The sequence below is a fragment of the Oryx dammah genome, unplaced genomic scaffold, assembly GCF_014754425.2.
Source record: "Oryx dammah isolate SB20612 unplaced genomic scaffold, SCBI_Odam_1.1 HiC_scaffold_17, whole genome shotgun sequence".
In the NCBI taxonomy this organism is placed as follows: domain Eukaryota; kingdom Metazoa; phylum Chordata; class Mammalia; order Artiodactyla; family Bovidae; genus Oryx; species Oryx dammah.
In genome coordinates this window covers 18,375,777-18,396,258 of record NW_024070201.1, presented here as the reverse complement: position 1 = coordinate 18,396,258, position 20,482 = coordinate 18,375,777, and positions in this window count along the sequence as shown.

Sequence of the window (20,482 nt, the reverse complement as noted above, 5' to 3'; positions counted from 1 at the left end):
TTAATCTACAACAAAGGAAGAAAAAATATACAATTGAGAAATGAAAGCCCTTCAATAAATAATTCTGGGAAACTGGAGAGCTAAAAAAATGAATCAAACTGGACTACTTTATCACACCATACTTAACAATAAATTCAAAAGGGATTAAAGATTTAAGTAAAAACCTGAAACCATAAAACTTCTAGAAGAAAACATAGGCAATATGCTTTTTAACTTCAGTTCAGCAAAACTTTTTTGGCTATCTCTTCAGGCTTCCCTGGTGACTCAAATGGCAAATAATCTGCTTACAATGCAGTAGACCAAGATTCAATCCCTGGGTTGAGAAGATCCCCTAGAGAAGGAAAGGGCAACCCACTCCAGTACTCTTGCCTGGAGAATTCTATGGACAGAGGAGCCTGGCATGCCACAGTCCATGGGGTCTAAAGAGTCAGACACAACTGAGCAACGAACTTTAACTTCCATGCCAGGAAAACCAAAGTAAAAATAAAAGAAAAAAAATGGGATCTAATCAAACTGAAAAGCTTTTGCACATCATAGGAAACTATCAACAAAATAAAAAGTCAACCTCCTGAACAGAAGATATTACAAATAATATAGCTGACAAGGGTTTACTACCAAAAATATACAAAGAATTCAAACAACTCAATATCAAAAAAAAAAAGAAAAGAAAGAAAACCTAATTAAAAAGTGGGCAAAGGACCTGAACAAACATTTTCTCAAAGAAGACGTTTATATGTGAAATCTAAAAGACAAAGCAACAACAACAACAAAAAGCGAAAACAGATTCAGATATAAAAATCAAGCAGGTGATTGTCAGAAGGTAGAAGAGTAGGGGAGTGGGAATATGGTGAAATGGTTAAAAGGTACAAATCTTTGGTCATATAATAAACAGGTCATGGGGATATAATATACAACATATAAGTATGGTTAATAACATTGTGAGACTGTATGGGTACATTTACTAGAATTATTGTGGTGATCATTTCATATATAACACTTGTGTGTCAAATTGTCATATAGTATACCTGAAACTAAAATAATATTGTACGTCAATTGTATTATAAATTTTAAAAATTAATTGCCAAAAAGGTCTATTACCATCTTTGTGGATCCACATCAAATGTGTACAATTGAGAATAGATAGATAACACTCAGTTAAGGTTATCCATGGTAAGGATATATTTTAAGACAGATTAATAAATACATTATCTATATTCAATGATCCATTAACCTACAACACAAAATACTAAACCAAATGAGTAGGCTACAAATATTGAACTAGATTCACACTTGACTAAACAGGTAATGAGTTTACAGCATCACACAGTATACAAGTAGAGGTTAAGGGCATTTTAAGGGGAATAGGAATAAAGGTGATGAATTTTGTAGTCAAAGTTTCAAACATCACAGTTTGTTCATATCAACAAATATACTTCTAAGTCATTGACTATATGTAGAGCCAGCAGCCTGCCAAAGGAGTTTAACACAATTCTTTGTAATGGCTGATCTGTGATCAAACTGATGTAGAAAAGAAGAGTCTTTAGGTACTTTTTGACTCTAGCTGGACACAAAGCAAATGCTCTGAAATCACTGTTGAGTTAAAATGCATTGACCAGTGTGTATAAAACAGATGGGAAAATCTCCAATCTGAATACATGACTTAGATTGATTTTTAAACCCTGGGAAATTGCAATGAAGGTAAAGAATGTAAGGCTGGAGAAGAGTATACATTTGTTTAAGTACTTCCTGTAAGGCTTTCTCCAAGGTGCTAATAAGACCATAACCTAGAGAGATTGTTTATGTTGTTGTTCAGTCACTAAGTTGGGTGCAACTCTTCTCAACTCCACTGACTGCAGCATGCCAGGTTCCTCTTTTCTGCACTATCTCCAGAGGTTTGCTCAAATTCATGTGCTTTGAGTTGGTGACACTATGTAAATATCTCATCTTCTTCCAGCTCCTTCTCCTCCTGCCCTCAGTCTTTCCCAGTACCAGGGACTTTTCCAGTGAGCTGGCTCTCCACATGAGACGGCCAAGGTATGGGAGCTTCAGCTTCAGCATCAGTCCTTCCAATGAATATTCAGGACTGATCTCCTTTAGGATTGTCTGGTTTGATCTCCTTGAAGTCCAAGGGACTCTCAAGAGTCTTCTCCAACACCACAATGTGAAAGCATCAATTCTTTGGCATTCAGTCTTCTTCATATTCCAACTCTCACATCCATACACGACTACTGGAAAAAAAACATAGCTTTAATTATATAGATCTTTGCCAGCAAAATGATGTCTTTGCTTATAATGGTAGAAATATTATATGAAGATGACACCACAGAACCTCAAATGTGTATTGAAGGTTGCAGTTGAATCAGCATGCTTGTTAGTTAGTTCCAACTTCTAGAGAACATGACAGAGCACAATACAGAAATTTTCAGTTCAGCATTCTTTATTGCCAGTGAAATGTGGCATATTGGCCCCCAAAGCTTCAACATCTAGGCTATATGCCTTGTCCCATCTTTCTACTGGATCAAAGCAGCCTAAACAAAAGGAATATGAAGCATTGGCAATTGCCTACTTACTTAGTTAACATTGAAATGTGATTAATTCAGGCTTAGAATAGTTTTCATTCTTTTTAACTTCAATTATCTAATTTCATGTTCTGTGTTAATTAAGCTAACTGATTCACCATATCCATTATAGGGCAAAATGTGTCATGAAGTATGTTTACAATATGATCAATTTATTAAATCCTTAATGCCCCAGAGAGATCTAGGTTGAAAGTATTTTAGAATAATTTGTAGATCCAACAAAATGTTGTAAATCTTTGATGGTGAAAAATTATAAATGAAGAAAATTCATTTTTACAGTGCTGAATTAGACAACTCAACTTTTCAAAGTGGGAAACCAAGAAAACCACATACCCTTAGAATCAGAGGTAGATTGAAAGGACTTCATTCAGAGTAATATCATTCTCTGCAGGTCTTATGGCACTTTTCATAAACTGAATTATATGGAGAGAGACAGAATCACTCAGGTTTTTAAATTAAAAAATAAAAACTAACTGGATTATTTAAGCAGAAAGATAAATTGGGTAACTAATAGAATTGCCAAGAATGCTGAAGAATTAGGGAAAGAATCAGAAATAATATGCCAAATCCAACTATAAAATTTTGGGAGGAATATGTACAAAACTGATGCTGCTACCAATCTCTGGGAGTCTCATCTTGACCCACAGACACTATTGACCCTTGTCTTGGATGTTGAGTCTTGCCAACTGTATAGCTTCCTGAGGAACTCAATATTACTGGAACAATCAGAGAGCTTACCTTATTCTTGAAATCTTTCTGGCCAGAGTGGTAGCACTTGATTAATAAGAACCAGAAAACATCCCATGCTCTAGGTGCAAAGCTGGCTAGCAAAATGAGTCTAGAATATTCAGATTCCATAGTGAGAGACAGGCCATAGCTCCCACCAAGATTCATAAAGTGAAAAGTTCCTTGACAAGGAATGAAAGAGGGTTTGGATTCTAAGAAGCCAAAAAGAATAAGAAATATCCACTAAATTTGCCCTGTTTTATCATCCCTCTACATTGAGTATAAGACCCGTGGAAGCAGATCCCAAATCATACATGTTTGTACATTTGTACCATCAGAATTAACTATTACAGTGCTTAGATGTCTAAGGTGCTCTATTCTATGGTCTGAAAGTTTATGTCCCTCCAAAATTTATACATTGAAATCCTAATGTCCAGAGTGATGGTATTACAATGTAAGACTGATGGGAGTGCTTAGGTCATGAGTGTGGAGCCATCATGAATGGGATTAGCGTTCTTATACTAAGAGATACCATAAAGTTTCTTTGTCCCCTGTAAAATGTAGGGACACATAGAGAACCAGCTCTGAACCAGGAAGAGTGCCTTCACCAGAACGTGACCATGCTTGTACCTTGAACTTGGACTTCTTCCCAGACTACAGACTGAGAAATAAATGTCTGTTGTTTATAAGCCAACCAACAAGTCATAGCCATCCAAACAGACTAAGACACTCAATAACTATTAATTGCATAAACAGATCCATGATAAAAACATTTTTTCAGAGAGAGTAATTTAGTATATAGTTAGTTTGATGAACACTGCCTCCATTTCTTTGTCTACTCTTATAGTACAGTCTAAGTCATAACTAAGAAATTACAGCATACAAAAATATTGGGTGCCTGAGACCATTAATCCTTTTTAATTTGGTAGTATGTGTTCTAACTAGTTTCTCTTATTATCTAGAAACAGCTTTCAACCAAAATGTGTGTTAAAAACCAAAGACTCAATAATATTTCTGTGATTATTCAATTATGCTGTATTTGATTATTCTTAATGCTTAGACTTAGAAGTTACTACAGTCTTGCTAAGTCTAAAAGCATATTACGATCACTAAAATTTGGATGTTAATGCTTCAGAAATTGAACTTTCCAACTAGACAATCTATGCTTTTAAGTTATACTTTCACTGGAAATTTTTACCAAGAAAAGTAAATATCTGCAGAGCAAGTTACAAATTTGCCAGAGCTTAACATGAAGAAACTTAATTTTTTAAACCTTTATATCTGATTAATTAATAAGAAAAAACTTTGGTATAAATGACAGATGAATATCGGTTAGAGCCACTCACTGATGCGAAATTTTTATTTCAAATGAAGAACTGTGTTGATTAACAGCCGTTTTGCACATGGACTTTCATTTCTAGTAAAATACTCCAAGAAACTAGGCTTTCACAGAGATTCTCCCTTGAGGGTCACTTGCAACATTATTGACTTCATAGGACCCTCAGAGGATCCTAAGTCCAAATAAAGATAGGCGCCAGTAAGCCTAAACTACACAGTGGAAAAAATAGTGATAACCTAGATTTTCCCAAAAAGATTATCCAAAATTCCTTAGTAGCATAATTCGGGAATTGACTTCTACTGTCATGAATTCTAGGGATTCCCAGGTGACACAATGTAAAGAATCTGCCTGCGATTGCAGGAGATGCAGGAGACACGGGTTCAATCCCTTGATCAGAAAGAGCCGCTGGAGGAGGAAATGGCAACCCGCTCCAGTATTCTTGCTGGGAAAATCTCATGGGTGGGGAGCCCAGTTGGCTACAGTCCTTGGAGTCACAAAGAGGTGGACACAACTGAGCGACTGAGCACACATGAACACAGGCGCGCTCATGAACTCTGAACATCATTAGGACCTGGCCAGGGATTTCCAAAGGGCATTCCGACTAATGTATGTCCAACTACTCCCCAGACTCTCCCGGGGAAAAAGCAAGAGTCAAAGCAAATAAGTCACCCAATTAGTATTAAATTCTGACTTTGTGCTCATCTCATTGCTAAAGATCATGAGAGGGGGAAAAGGGAGAAAGATAATTAGAAAATAATACCCTCTAGCCTTAGTACACACACATTTTCTATAGAGAAAAGAAAAGCAATATAGAGGGTACAAGTCAAACTGAATTAAATACTAAATGGGGAGCCATTTGTCAATAGATCATATGCAATGTATGCATCACTGAAGGACTAGAAGCATACGATATGTTTCCTTCCTGTGGAACAGCATACTTTAGGTTGAGGATGGAAGATACAGAAATGGTTGATGTGGATTAAATAGTATCAAAGAACACATTTCCAGACTGTGATTTATGATTCTAAACCAAAGGCTACTGGCAGGCAAAGGATGTGTCCCATAGTAAACAAGAATAAATTAATTACCATCATGATCCTGAAGTCATAAAATAAATGGCCTGAAGATATGAAGAAAAATGCCTAGATAATACTTCAAAAGGGGATAGAATGGGACCACAGAAAGGGAAGAAGCTTAAGAATGATACTGTATATCATCTATTTCCTAGGGCAGTTGTAAATATTAACTACAAAGTGGGTAGAGTTAAAACAGTAGGAATGTATTAATATTCTCTCTCAGTTCTGGAGGTTAGAAGCCTTAAATCAAGCTGTCACCATGGTTGGTTCCTACCAGAGTCTTTGAGGTAGAATCCATTCCATGCTTCTCTCCTACCTTGTGGTGGTTGTTGATAGTTCTTGAAATCCCTTGGCTTATGGATACATACCTCCAATTTCTGCCTATAACTTCACAGGGCCTCCTCCTCTGTCCATATTCTCTCTGCATTCCTCATTTGTCCAAATTTCTCTCTTCTTACAAAAACAACTATAAATTTGGATTTAACATACCCAGGTGCATACTCAGTCATGTCCAACTCTTTGCAATCCCATGGACTGTAGCCCACCCGGCTCCTGTGTCCACAGATTTTTCCAAGCAAGAATATTGGAGTGGGTTGTCATTTCCTCCTCCAGTTGAATTTAAGGCCCACCCTAATCTAGCATGACTTTTATTTTAACTTGATTACATCTGTAAAGATTCTGTTTCCATATGAGACCACAATCACAGGTTTCAGATAGGCATGAATTTAATGATAGGGGATGAAGACTATTCAATTCAGTTCAGTAGTCTCCAAGTGGTTGAGACTGCTGTCACTGTTGTTCAGTTGCTCGGTCATGTCCAACTCTTTGTGATCCCATGGACTGCAACACACCAGGCTTTCCTGTCCTTCACCATCTCCTGGAACTTGCTCAGACTCATGTCCATTGAGTCAGTGATGCCATCCAACCAGCTTGTCCTCTGTCATCCTCTTCTCCTGCCTGCAATATTTCACAGAATCAGGGCCTTTTCTTACGAGTCATCCCTCTGCATCAGGTGGCCAAAGTATCAGAGCTTCAGCTTCAGCATCAGTCCTTCTGATGAATAGTCAGGATGGATTTCCTTTAGGATTGACTGGTTTGATCTCCTTGCAGTCCAAGAGACTCTCAAGAGTCTTCTCCAACACTACAGTTCAAAAGAATCAATTCTTCAGTGCTCAGCTTTCTTTATAGTCCAACTCTCACATCCACACACGACCACTGGAAAAGCCATAGCTTTGACTATACGGACTTTTGTTGGCAAAGTAATGTCTCTACTTTTTTAATATGCTGTTTACCTTGTTCATAGCTTTTCTTCCAAGGAGTAGGCATCTTTTAATTTTATGGCTCCAGTCACAATCCACTGGATTGTGATTTTGGAGACCAAGAAAATAAAGTCTGTCACTGTTTCCATTGTTTCCCCATCTATCTGCCATGAAATGATAGGACCAGATGCCATGATCTTCATTTTTTTATTATTGAGTTTTAAGCCAGCTTTTTCACTCTCCTCTTTCACCTTCATCAAGAGGATCTTCAGTTCCTCTTCACTATCTTTCTTTTTACAGTATGAGAAGGCAAAAAGATATTGAGACTAGGTTTATCTTATTCAAAATTGCACCCCAGCATCCAGCAGTAGCACATGGAAGGATTTGTATTTTACTATATTCTACATATATAATTATATATAATTATCCACACATGCATATTTATTAAACAAATGAATTGTCCTAGTATCACTGCATAGACTAATAGACTACATATATCAAATATATTTGCTATTTTAATGCTAGACTGAAAATACTGTAGATATTCTTGAGATTTGACTAGGTGAAACTCATGGCTAGAAATCAACACTTGAGGATATAGAGTATCCAAAAGAAACAGATTCTAAAGATGGGTTTTATAAAAGCAGGTATCTCAGTCAAGACTACCAATCTTTTTAATGAAACCTAGGACATTTTATGTACCTTATTTTCTTTATTCTCTACAATAACAGCATGAGATAGGTCTTGTTAGCATTTTACCAACAAAGACACAAAAATTCAGAGGTCAAATAGCTGATCCATGAAAACAATAATAGAACCAGCCCTTTCTACTGACATATAATGTGAGATGCTGAAACGTACTGTAATTTATAAATGTGGCATGATCTTGATGTAACACTGGAAAACACAGATCTTATCTTGATAACATCATCACATTTTTGCCTGTTCTTCCTGTCCAATATTAACAAACTATAGACATTCTGCCTGTGTCCCAAAGTCTCCATTATTTCTCTGATTCAGTCTTATTATGGTGGAGAAGGGAAATTTTTCATGATTCCATTACTAAAATACTATTATTATCATTAATCTTTACAGTTAATTATTTGATTTTTTTAATTGTGGAATTTAATACACATATAACAAAAATGCACCCCAATTATCCCCTTTGTGTCTCTTCCCCATTGCCTCAAAGGTCACCATTATCATGACTTCTAAACATATGCACAAATTTATTATGGTTGTATATCTAGGAGTGAAATTACTAATCATAGTGCATACATAAACCTTATAAATAAACCCAATCTGTCATTTCAGTTTCCAAAATGGCTACATCCACCTTAGCAAGAGTACTTCACAAGAGTTCTTCTTCCTCCATATTCTTACCAATACTTCCTACTGACAGTCTTTTTAATGTTAACCATTCTGGTGGGTGTGTAGAGTTATCTCATTGTGTGTGTGTGTGTGTGTGTGTGTGTGTTTTAACATATTTCTTTGATAGCTAATAAGATTTAACACTATTTTTAAGTTTTACTGGTTATTTTGGATATTCTGTTTCATGAATTGACTGTTCAAATTTCTTGCACATTTTTATACTGATTATTTACCTTTCTTAATAACTTGTAGTATTCTTTATAAATTTTACTTATGGTCTTTTTTCAGCTATATGAACTGAAAATATTTCTTCCATCTCTTTAGCTTTTTAAAAAAATTCTGTGTCCCAGACTCCAAAGTTTAGCATGCAAAGTATTTATTGTGAAGTCTTATATGGCTCAATAACCGTGGAATGGAAAAGAGACAGAATTAAGCAGAGAAGTCAATCTGTGTTGCAGGATCAATGACAGCCTCAGCTGAGCCTACTGGGAGTTTTGAATTAGAATGGCCTTTTGAAGTTGTCCCAAGTTGGATGGAGATAGTCAGATCTTTATACTCTTGAATCAATCACTCAATGGCTATGTGCCATCCCAGAAAGGCAGGGGTCTTAGGCAAGGCAGATCTGTGTAAGAGACAATTACTGAAGAACCTGACAGCTGCTGACTGGCTGCACACCATACCCCCAGCAAATGAGACAGCAAGCTCCTCACTGAAGAGGAATCTGAATGACATAGTAGTGTGTCCACTCTACTAATTTGACATTGTTTTTTGAGAAATAGAAGTCAGTATTAATTAGTGTAGTCCAATTTAATAATCATTATCTTTAGTGCATTTTACTTCCTTTTTAAAAATATTTCTAAAAAAAAAAACAAAAAAAATATTTCTATATACAAATACACAAGAATAGTATCCTTTTTTTCTTGTTTCCACATTCAGGTAAATAATCTACTTGGAAATTGGCCTTATGAGTACAGTGTTAGTGAGGTTTCATTTTTTTTTTTCCACATTCATTTCTAAATCTTTTTAACATTGATAAATGCTATATTTATCAATATATTGAATTGAATTGATATAGAATAGAATTGGTCACAAAGCCTACCAAGAGAAGTCCAGATAACTCTTATGAATGCCTAAGTGTTATCATCAAATGCAAATTCGTATTCCTGATGCACAGTAAAGCCAAAAAAAACTGAAAAGTTAGAGTTTAGAGCAGAGAAGGATTTACTGCAGTAACATGAAAAGAGACAGGTGGCTCAGGACTTAAAAACTCTGAACTCTGTGAAAACTTTCAGCAAAGCTCTTTTGTAGGAAAGGTGAGGAAGGAGCATGGTTAGCTATTGCAAATTTCCTGGTGTCAGATCCTTTGTTCTTTTTAAAAATTAATTTATTTTAATTGGAGGCTAATTACAATATTGTGGTTGTTTTTGCCATTCATCAATGTGAATCAGCCATGGGTGCACATGTGTCCCCCAATCCTGAACATCCCTCCCACCTCCTTTCCCACCCTATCCCTCTGGGCTATCCCAGAGAACAGGCTTTTTTTTTTTTTTTAACTACTTATCATTTATTTATTATTATTATTATTTTTTACTTTACAATATTGTATTGGTTTTGCCATACATCAACATGAATCTGCCACGGGTGTACACGTGTTCCCCATCCTGAACCCCCCTCCCACTTCCCTCCCCGTACCATCCCTCTGGGTCATCCCAGTGCACCAGCCCCAAGCATCCTATATCCTGCATCGAACCTGGACTGGCAATTCATTTCTTATATGATATTATACATGTTTCAATGCCATTCTCCCAAATCATCCCACCCTCTCCCTCTCTCACAGAGTCCAAAACACCGTTCTATACATCTGTGTCTCTTTTGCTCTCTTTGAGTGCCCTACTTCACGCATTGAATTTGCACTGGTCGTTTATTTTACATATGGTAATATACATATTTTAACGCTATTCTCTCAAAGCATCCCACTCTCGTCTTTTCCCACAGAGTAAAAAAAAAGTCTCTTCTTTACATCTGTCTCTTTTGCTGCCTTGCATATAGGGTTGTCGTTACTATCTTTCTAAAGTCCATATATACGTGTCCATATACTGTATAGGTATTTCTCTTTCTGACTTACTTCACTCTGTATAATAGGCTCCAGTTTCATCCACCTCATTAGAACTGACTCAAATGGGTTCTTTTTTATAGCTGAGTAATATTGCATTGTGTATATATACAACTTCCTTATCCATTCATCTATCGATGGACATTTAGGTTGCTTCCATATCCTAGCTATTGTAAACAGTGCTACAATGCACATTGGGGTACATGTGTCTCTGTCAATTCTGGTTTCCTCTGTGTGTATGCCCAGAAGTAGGATTGCTGGGTCATATGGCAGTTCTATTCCCAGTTTTTTAAGGAATCTCCTCACTGTTCTCCATACTGGCTGTACCAGTTTGCATTCCCACCAACAGTGTAAGAGTTCCTTTTTCTCCCCACCCTCTCCAGCATTCATTGTTTGTATACTTTTTGATAGTTCCTTTGTTCTTGAGGTTAGGTCACAGGCAGGTCATGATGTTCCTATAAACCTCCACCAAAACAAATGTTACTCTGTTTTCACAAAAAAGGACAAGGTCCCAAGACTCAACTTTCACCCCCTGAGCTCCAGGCCTTGGCTAAGAGGAGGATTTAGTGTGCAGGGCCGGTTACTTTGCCTGGGAGTAGAGCCCAATTTGAGTCCCCCCACCAGTGCCCAAGTCCAATTGAAGAGGCAAATCTCAGCTGATGGTACCCTCAGAGTCAGGGCCTCAGACCCTTCCCAGCAGTCATCACTGAAGGAGCAAGACACCCATGAACCAACTGGCCCTCAGGCTTTTCATTTATTTATTTTATTTTAATTTATTTATTTTAATTGGAGGCTAATTACTTTACAATATTGTATTGGTTTTGCCATACATCAACATGAATCTGCCACGAGTGTACACCTGTTCCCCATCCTGAACCCCCCACTCACCTCCCTCCCCATACCATCCCTCTGGGTCATCCCAGTGCACCAGCCCCAAGCATCCTGTATCCTGCATTGAACCTGGACAGGCGATTCATTTCTTATATGATATTATACATGTTTCAATGCCAGGTTTTCATTTAAATTGAAGAAAATCATTTATATAGGATGAATAGAAATACATGTTGTAGCAAATACCAATCAGGTTAATTCCCAGACTAAAGCTGATTGAAGGTGTTACATTAATGGCAATGTCCATATACTCCAGTTCCTGAGGCCTCCACGGACTGAGACCCATGGAGACAGCCACTATCATTAAGACACAGAGGTGGGGATGGGGGAGAGGTTCACTGCTGCTTCAAGGGCTGGATCCAGTCAGTTGGCAGCCATGGGAAACTCTGGAGTTCTGCAGGATATAGGCCTCAGCCTATCCCTGGGGCCCCTAGTTCACTCACTGGCCTGAGGCCAGGGAGCCTTGAAGACCCTGAGAAGAAGGCTGCAATTTGCCTCTCAACAAACTTGTCCTGAGGACCACTGCAAGGCTGACTGTTGGCAGAGCAGAATCTCCAACCATCAGGCAAAAGATCTTGCAATAAGGTCACATGGTAATGTCTGCATGCCACTCTACCTCTATTACATAAAGAAATACAGGAGAAAATACAAGAGAATAAACATTAACCAGAAAGGAATCCACTTGAGGATGCTTGTTACATTTAACTGGGAAGCACAACAATCTCAACAACTGGAGGTATTTACTTATTAAATTAAATGAGATAAATGTGAGATGATAGACATATTCTAGAATTTCAATAAATGGTAGCTATTCACTTTGTTCTAGGGCTAGAGTCAGCTCCAACACATAGCTATTCAAAATGCTTTAGGGTTATCTGTGCATGATACTGGATGCTTGGGGCTGGTGCACTGGGACGACCCAAGGGATGGTACAGGGTGGGGTGGTGGAGGGGCGTTCAGGGTGGAGAACACGTGTATACCTGTGGCAGATTCATATTGATGTATGGCAAAACCAATACAATATTGTAAAGTAATTAACCTCCAATTAAAATAAATAAATCTATATTTACACCCGTGGTGGATTCATGTCGATGTATGGCAAAACCAATACAGAATTGTAAAGTAAAATTAAAAAAATAAATAAATAAAAAAGAAAATAAGTAAATAAATAAATAAATTCAAGTTCACGTGAACTGAAAAATAAAAAAAAGAAATGCTTTAAGTACTCACAATTTCATCTCATTGAACATTTTACTCTTTCATTTTTTAAAAGAAAAAGTTCATTAATTTTTTCTTCTGTGTTTTACCCATGCTCTACAGAATCAGATAAGACTTGACCAGTAGCCAGAGCAACACTCTCTGCTAGATGTTACAATACCAGATGAACTGTGTAATACCACTTCCTGGAGGAGAAGAATGTCAGTCCACTGACTCAAAGTGGAATGTAGCCAGCATAATTTCTACATCACATTTGCCAACCCTCAAACACTTTGCCAAAATAAATTCTAAGCAGGTTAGTAATGAAAATAATTCATGAAAAACATGTGCTCCAAAACACATATGTATCAATACCATTTTCTAGATTTTATAGATATATATGCTAATATACAATATTTATGTTTCTCTTTCTGATTTACTTTACTCTGTAGGTTCATGAGTGACCAGCTCTAGGTTCATCCAGATCACTACAAATTACACAATTTCATTCCTTTTTGTGTATGAGTGGTATTCCATTGTATATAGGTACCATATTTTCATTCATCTGTCAATGGACATCTAGGTTGCTTCTGTGTACTGGCTATATGCAGGGCAGAAATAGAGATGCAGACATAAAGAACAAACTGTGGACAAGGGATGGGGGAAAGAGAGGGTAGGATGAATTGAGAGAGTCGCATTGACATATATACACTACCATGTGTGAAATAGAGAGTGGGAAGCTGCTGTATAGCACAAGGATCTCAGCTCGGTGCTCTGTGATGACCTAGAGGGGTGGGATGGCAGGTGGGAAGGAGGCCCAAGAGGGAGGGATATATCTATACATATGATTCACTTTGTTATACAGTAGAAACTAGCATAACATTGTGAAGTGATTATATTCCAATAAAAAAGAGGGGAAAACACAATGCACCTGAGGAAAAAGCAGCTTCAGCTCAATTGCATTTTCTTTCATTAGCGTAACATTAAATCTAAATCAAGATATAATGTTGAAAGAGCAAAAAGCATGAATTATGACGCCTCCCTTATCCAGAAATTTCTAACTGTTCTACTATTTCCAATAGCAAGAATCTTTTCTTCAATCTCATAGTGAAACTTTATTCAGCACAGTTTTTCAAAAGGTCTATTCATCAGAGACTATGTGTTTAACAGCAAGTAATAACAATAGCAAAATTAACATTGGTTTTACTATTTTGACATTTATTGTTTACTAACAAGAAGCTGGGTTGAATGATCAGATTCACAGCATCATCAGAAACCTAGGCTTCTTTCACCACTTCATCATCCTCAGGATATTGACTTGCATCCCAAGGCAAATAGCTTCATGGCTCCAAACAGCTGCTAGTCCTCCAGACAGAATATCTTTAAATGTCAACATTTAAAACTCTCTTTTTTAATAAGAGATAAAAATCTTTCCAGAACCTCCCACCCAGTAGACATCCTTATGCATCTCACTGTTCTGAGATACATGCTCACTCAGTTCAATAATTGCCAAAGTGGAATAGAATTGTCAGATTTAGCTAAAATCTAACATGAGTATGATTCATCACCTAAGACCAGACACATGACCTTTCCAATAATTTGGTGGTCCTGATAGCAAGTGAGAGGAAGCCTAAATATTGAGTGGGCAACCAAATGTGTATTCCACAAACACCCGGTTATTAAAAAAAAAAAATTTCATCTTAGGGGAAAAAATAAAAATTCAAAATGTATTTGGAGTACAGAAGTGGGGGCAGAAGGGAGGGAGAGTATTTTCTTTTTCCCTCAAATGTTATATTTATAAAGCTTCTATAGTAAGCATGTATTACCCTTATTATTAAAGAAAACACTTCCCTGGAATGGAAAAAAATCCTATAATCTCCACAACCTACCACAGAAACTGAAAAGCAAACATATTAATCTCTAAGAAACTCAGAATTTACCTGAGACACCACAGAAGGGCATAAGGAATTATTCCAAATAAGAGAGAAGTTGTCCTCTGCAAGGCTCATCACTGTCATCAGTACACACTTGGGAGGTAAAGCCAGACTGATTCTAAGAACCCTTCACAGATATCTTTGGAGACTGTGGATAACCTACACTCTTAAGTGTTTAGGTTTCAGCCATATGTTCAGCAGCAGTATCTTTAGAGGGCAATTCTGACTGTAATTTTCAATGAAAACAATCTATTGCCATCTGTTTGCACAGCGGAGATCCAGATGGGTTTATTACTGAAATGGTTTCCAATGTGGATGGACAGTGACAAACTAGTCAAACTGTTCTCTGGCAGTCCACCCCTGAAATACTAAATTCAGCCTGAGGACTGTGTTCTGTCATTGTACCTGTCACAGAGAGTGGTAGAGAAGAGAAGACAGTGAGAATGGCAACGGGGCCACCATCTGGCTCTAACTTCAAGACAACTCTGACTACTGCTGACACTCTGGGGGTTTTCAGTGCCAAATGAGATGGGATCTTCTGAACAGAGAATAGTTGGTTGACCATTGCCTTGAAAACTGACTCTAAAATTAAAAATATCTCAAAAGTTTCATGTGAAGGACAGATCTAAGCAAAACAACAATTATGACTAAAAATTTAGTGTACTGTTATTTGGAATTTAGCACTATATCGTTACTACTAATATTGGTAATAATAACAATATCAATTTACTTGGTTTACAATAACATTCCAAACTTTGTATTAAGAACCTTACTTATTATTCCATTTAATCCACAAAGCAGTGCTATAAAGAAGGAATTATTACCCTCATTTTGTCAATGAATAAACAGACCTAGAAAGGATTAAAAATTTTCCCAAAATCACAGAAATAGAATGTGATTGAACTAAGTTTTGAAATATTTTTAAAATTACTTGTTCTTAATGACAATTACTTCCTGTGTCCACCATCTCTAAAATCAAATGATCAATAAAGCTGGCTTATCTTCAGATGTATTGGAAATTATAATCTCTTTCTAGGCACGTTAGCAGCAGAAAGGGAAGAAGACCAATAGAAATCCAATGCCAGGGCTACCCTATAAAGACATCTTTTACTAGATGTAAATTATTTAAAAACACAACAACCATATTTCTCACAAGACCAATGTCTGCATCATCTCAGGGCTTTGTGGCATCCCCAAATGTAATGAAAGTGATCACATATATACATACATGGCATTATTACATTACCTGAAGATAATGGTGATGGCAAACTTCAGATATATTCAGCTTTCTTATATTCTATTTCTGTGGGAAATAATTCTGTCTCTTTATCTGACACATTAAGTTGGAAGAATGAAAGATGTAATTTTCCTAACTATCTAAGGCAATTCAGGAGTAAAGATTTTAAAAGATGGCCAAGCAGAATAAATCACAATCCAAGAGCTCCTGGAATGGAGTGAGAAATAGAAGCAAACTGATTACCAACATGAAGTGGTTTGACATTTGGATCTGAACTCAAAATCTACTTGCCCTGGATTTAGGTTCTGCACAATCACTTTCCCTGATTGTTTAGAGAATTTTCTGACAAATACATATTGAGCACATACTCTATGTCTGTTCTGAACATTATAGATAGAGAAGACTGTCAAACTGGGCTCCACTGTTACCCCACATATAAAGGTCCCAATTTTAGCACTGTAAATATAAAAAATACACATTTTAGCTTACACTATTTTAGTTATGAAGAAGTTGAATATCTACTCAAAAGAATAAAACCCATTTGTAGACTTTTTTCACCTGCAACCATAACCAGATTGTCTTCTCATATATTACTAGAAAATAGGAAATATATATGTGAAAAAGCTATTTTTTGATATAGGACAATAATCAATCAGTTAAGATATGTAAACAATTCAAGAAAGACAAAAAAAAAATCAAAGTGAGTTGAATTTCTACTTGGAAGTATTATCTGAACCATGTGCAGGGAGTTGAGTTGAGGAGACAAAGATTAGAGTTCAGGGATACTGGTATGGCTGTAATTTGCAGAATAGATTGCAAAGAGCTCAATCTGTGTAAAGAAATAGCTCTAGAAATCTTCACAGTGGATTTCTCTCAAATCCACTGCTAAATATTAAGGTGAAATTGTGTATAGTAAAACTCAAAAGAATAGGCAAAGATCCACCAGAAAATCATAAGTTGAATAATTTCACAAATCACACTGAAGTTAAACTTCCTAGCTTTAACCAGTCATAGGGGAGAGGCTTTTTTTAAACACTCAAAGATACAGTAAAACCCCCCAAAATGATGACACCTGGAAAGTAAGGTCAAACAACTTATCAAAACAAAGCTTTAAAACAGTCTTAAAGGAAAATAGTACAGAGAAAATAGTGGACTAGAAAACATTAAGCCCTCATTTTCCCGTATTAAAAAAAAAAAAGAAAGAAAACTAAAAATGGGCTAAAATTATCTTAAAGTCTGCATGAACGAAGCAAACACACAATCCAGAAAAAAAAGACCATTTTCAAACCAGAGAAAATATTGTGTCGTTTTTACTCATCCTTGTTCCACCCACATTCTGGCACAGTGTGATTTTGGTCTGGAGGAGATACTATCCCAGTTCCCAATTCCCTTTCTCAACTCAAAGGGGTAAATTAGACTTCATGTGCATCATTTTAACCTGTCTGAGCACTTCCTGAGGATTGGTTTCTATTTCATCTAATTTGAATCTCAGGAGAAATGGCAGACACTGGTCATGAAAACCTCAGGATACAATAGGCCCGCATATGCCTGGGTAGAGGCATAAAATAGAATGTATAAAGTCCCGAGGAGAAGTCGGGGTGAGACTTTTTCGGAATTTGAAGCATTTTAAAGTATGTGAATCAAGCAGTTGAAAAAGACACACATATGCCAAGGTAAGACACATGCTCTGAACAGACCTTAAGATTTCACCTTGGCTGGTCTAGATTCAGAGCATATCCAGCTAATTAGTGAATGACTGCCTAAAACAGAGTCAGTTTGAAAAGACTGGTAGATGGGGCTGAGTTGTTTTCCATATTAAAAGACAATAACAAGGGAAACATAGAAACAGAACATGGTCTATTCAAATGAAGAAAATAAATTGTCAGAAACTGTCCCTGAAGTTGTATCAACATAAGACTTAAATTAAAAGACAAACCTTTTAAAACTGTCTTGAATATACTCACAGAGTTAAAGGAAAAACTGGACAAAGAACAGAAGAAAATCATGAAAATGATAGCTGAATAAAATGAGAATGTCAACAAAGAGAAAATATAAGAGGGAAACTGAAAGAAACTTTGGAACTGAAAAATACAAAAACTGAACTGAAAATTCACTAGTGGATTTCAACAGCATATTTAAGCAGATACATGAAAAAATTAGCAAGATTGAAGGCAGTGCATTTGAAAAAAAGAAAAAATATAGAGAGAGAGTGAACAAAGCTTGGAATACTTGTGAGACACCATCAAACAGACTAACACACATTATGAAAGTCCCAGAAAAAGAGGAGAGAAAGAGACAGAGATTATTTAAAAAATAATGTCCCAAAATTTCTCAAGTGAGATGAAAGATTTGAATCTACCAATATAGGAAGCAGAAATAAGATAAATCCAAATAGGTTAAACCCAAGAGATCCACACGGGGATACATTACAATCAAACTGTTGAAGGACAAAGGTTAAAAAAAAAAAAGTGTATCTTGAATTTAGTAAGGTAAAAGTAACTTATAAACAAGGGATCTTCAATAAAATATTAGTAGACTTTTCATCAGTAACTTTAGAGGTCAGAAGGGAGTAGGATGATATAGTTAAAGTTATAGGGGGAAAAAATACTGTCAACAAAGATTTCTATACCAAACAAAACTGTCATTCAAAAAAATGAGGGGGAAATTGAGCTCTTCTCAGTTAAGAGAAGCTAAAGGAGTTCATTACCAGTAAGTCTGTCATATAAAAAAAATGCTATCAGGAGTATTTCAGGTTGAAATGAAAGGACACTAGATGTTAACTTGAAGCCATATAAAAAGTTCTCTTTATAAAGAAAAATATTTATTAAAAACTTTTTATAAAACTAAATACAAGTTATTTAATGGTAAATATTACAAGGATAAATGTGAAAACCAATCTTATTGCAATATTGTTTTCAAGTATCACTTTTTCTATTCTCCATGATTTGAAAGACCAGTACATGAAAGAATTATAAATCTAGGCTATTGGATATACAGAGTGTAGAGATGTAATTTGTGGCAACAATAACAAAGTGAGGGATGCAACTATACAGTAGATTTTTTATGTGAAGGAAGTTAAATTGGTTTCAATTCACAATAAAGTTGCTTTCAATTCACAATAAAATTGCTATAACTAGATTTATATATGTATATATAGAAAGCAAATATTGAGAGAGTAAAGGGAAATAGCTCTTCAATAATAGTTTGAGACTTTAATACCCTAATTTCAATAATGAATATAAAAAAGGAAATCAACAAGAACATAGATAAATATTTTAAACAAATTAGACATAAATATAGAGAACATTCCATCTAACAATAACTGAATACACACTTTCTCAAATGCACAAGATAACCCATATGTGAATCACAAAAACAAGTCTTAAAAATATAAAAAGATTAAAATTACACAAAATATATTTTCCAATTACAGTGGAATGAAACTAGAAACTAATAACAGAAGGAGGATGGGAAAATCCACAAATATGTGAAAATTAAACAATACACAAACTCCAATGGGTCAAAGAAGAAATAAGAGAAATTAGAAAATATCTTTACACAAATGAAATGAAAATACAACATGCAAAAACTTACAGAAGTCAGCAAAAGCAGTACTAAAAAAAGAAGTGCATAGGTATTAACACATATTTAAGAATTAAGACTTCAAAGCAACAGTCTAATTTGTCACCTTAAGAAACTAGAAAAAGAAGAACAAGCTATCCAGAGATAGCAGAAGAAAAACAATAAATATTAGACCAGAGATAAAACAATAATAATTTTAGAAAAACAGAAAAAAACAACAACACCAAAAGTTTGCTCTTTAATAAAATCGGCAAACATTTAGCTGAATTGACCAAGAAGATAGAAGTACCAAATTACTAAAATGAAAGTGGAAATATTGTTACTGATCTTAAAAAGGATTATTAAAATGATTACTACAAGTACATGTACAACAACAAATTGGCTAACCTAGAAGAATGGAAAAATGCAAAAGCTTCCAAAGCTGAATCATGAGAAATGAAAAACTCAAAAAGACCTATAACTAGTAATAAGGTCAAAAAGTTATTAAAAACTTCATAACAACAACAAAAAAAAAAACGCCAGAGCTATATGTCTTCACTGGTAAATTCTACCAAACATTTAAAAAAGAAATAACACTGATCTTTCTCAAATTATCCCACAAAATGAAAAGGAGGGAATGCTTTGTAACCCATTCTATTTGGCTAGTATTACCCTTACTCTGAAACGAGATGCAGGTATTATAGGAAAAGAAAACTATGGAGAAATATCCCTTATGAATATAGATGAAAATACCCTTAACAAAATACTAGCAAATCAGAGTTTCCAATGCATTTAGAGGACTGTATACTCTGGTGACCAGCGGAATTTACTCCTAATGTGTACATATGGTCCAGTACACAAAAATCAATCACCACCACCACATTAACAGAATGAATGGAAAAATCAACATGACTATTTCATTTGATGCATTGAAAATATGTAGAAAAGTCAACGTTTGTTTGTTTGTTTAAGTTAAATTTATTTATTTTAATTGGAGGGTAGTTACTTTACAATATTGTATTGGTTTTGCCATACATCAACATGAATCCACCACGGGTCTACACATGTTCCCCATCCTGAACCCCCCTCTTTCCTCCCTCCCCGCCTCCCCGTACCATCCCTCTGGGTCATCCCAGTGCACCAGCCCCAAGCATCTTGTATCCTGTATAGAGCCTGAACTGGCGATTCATTTCTTATAT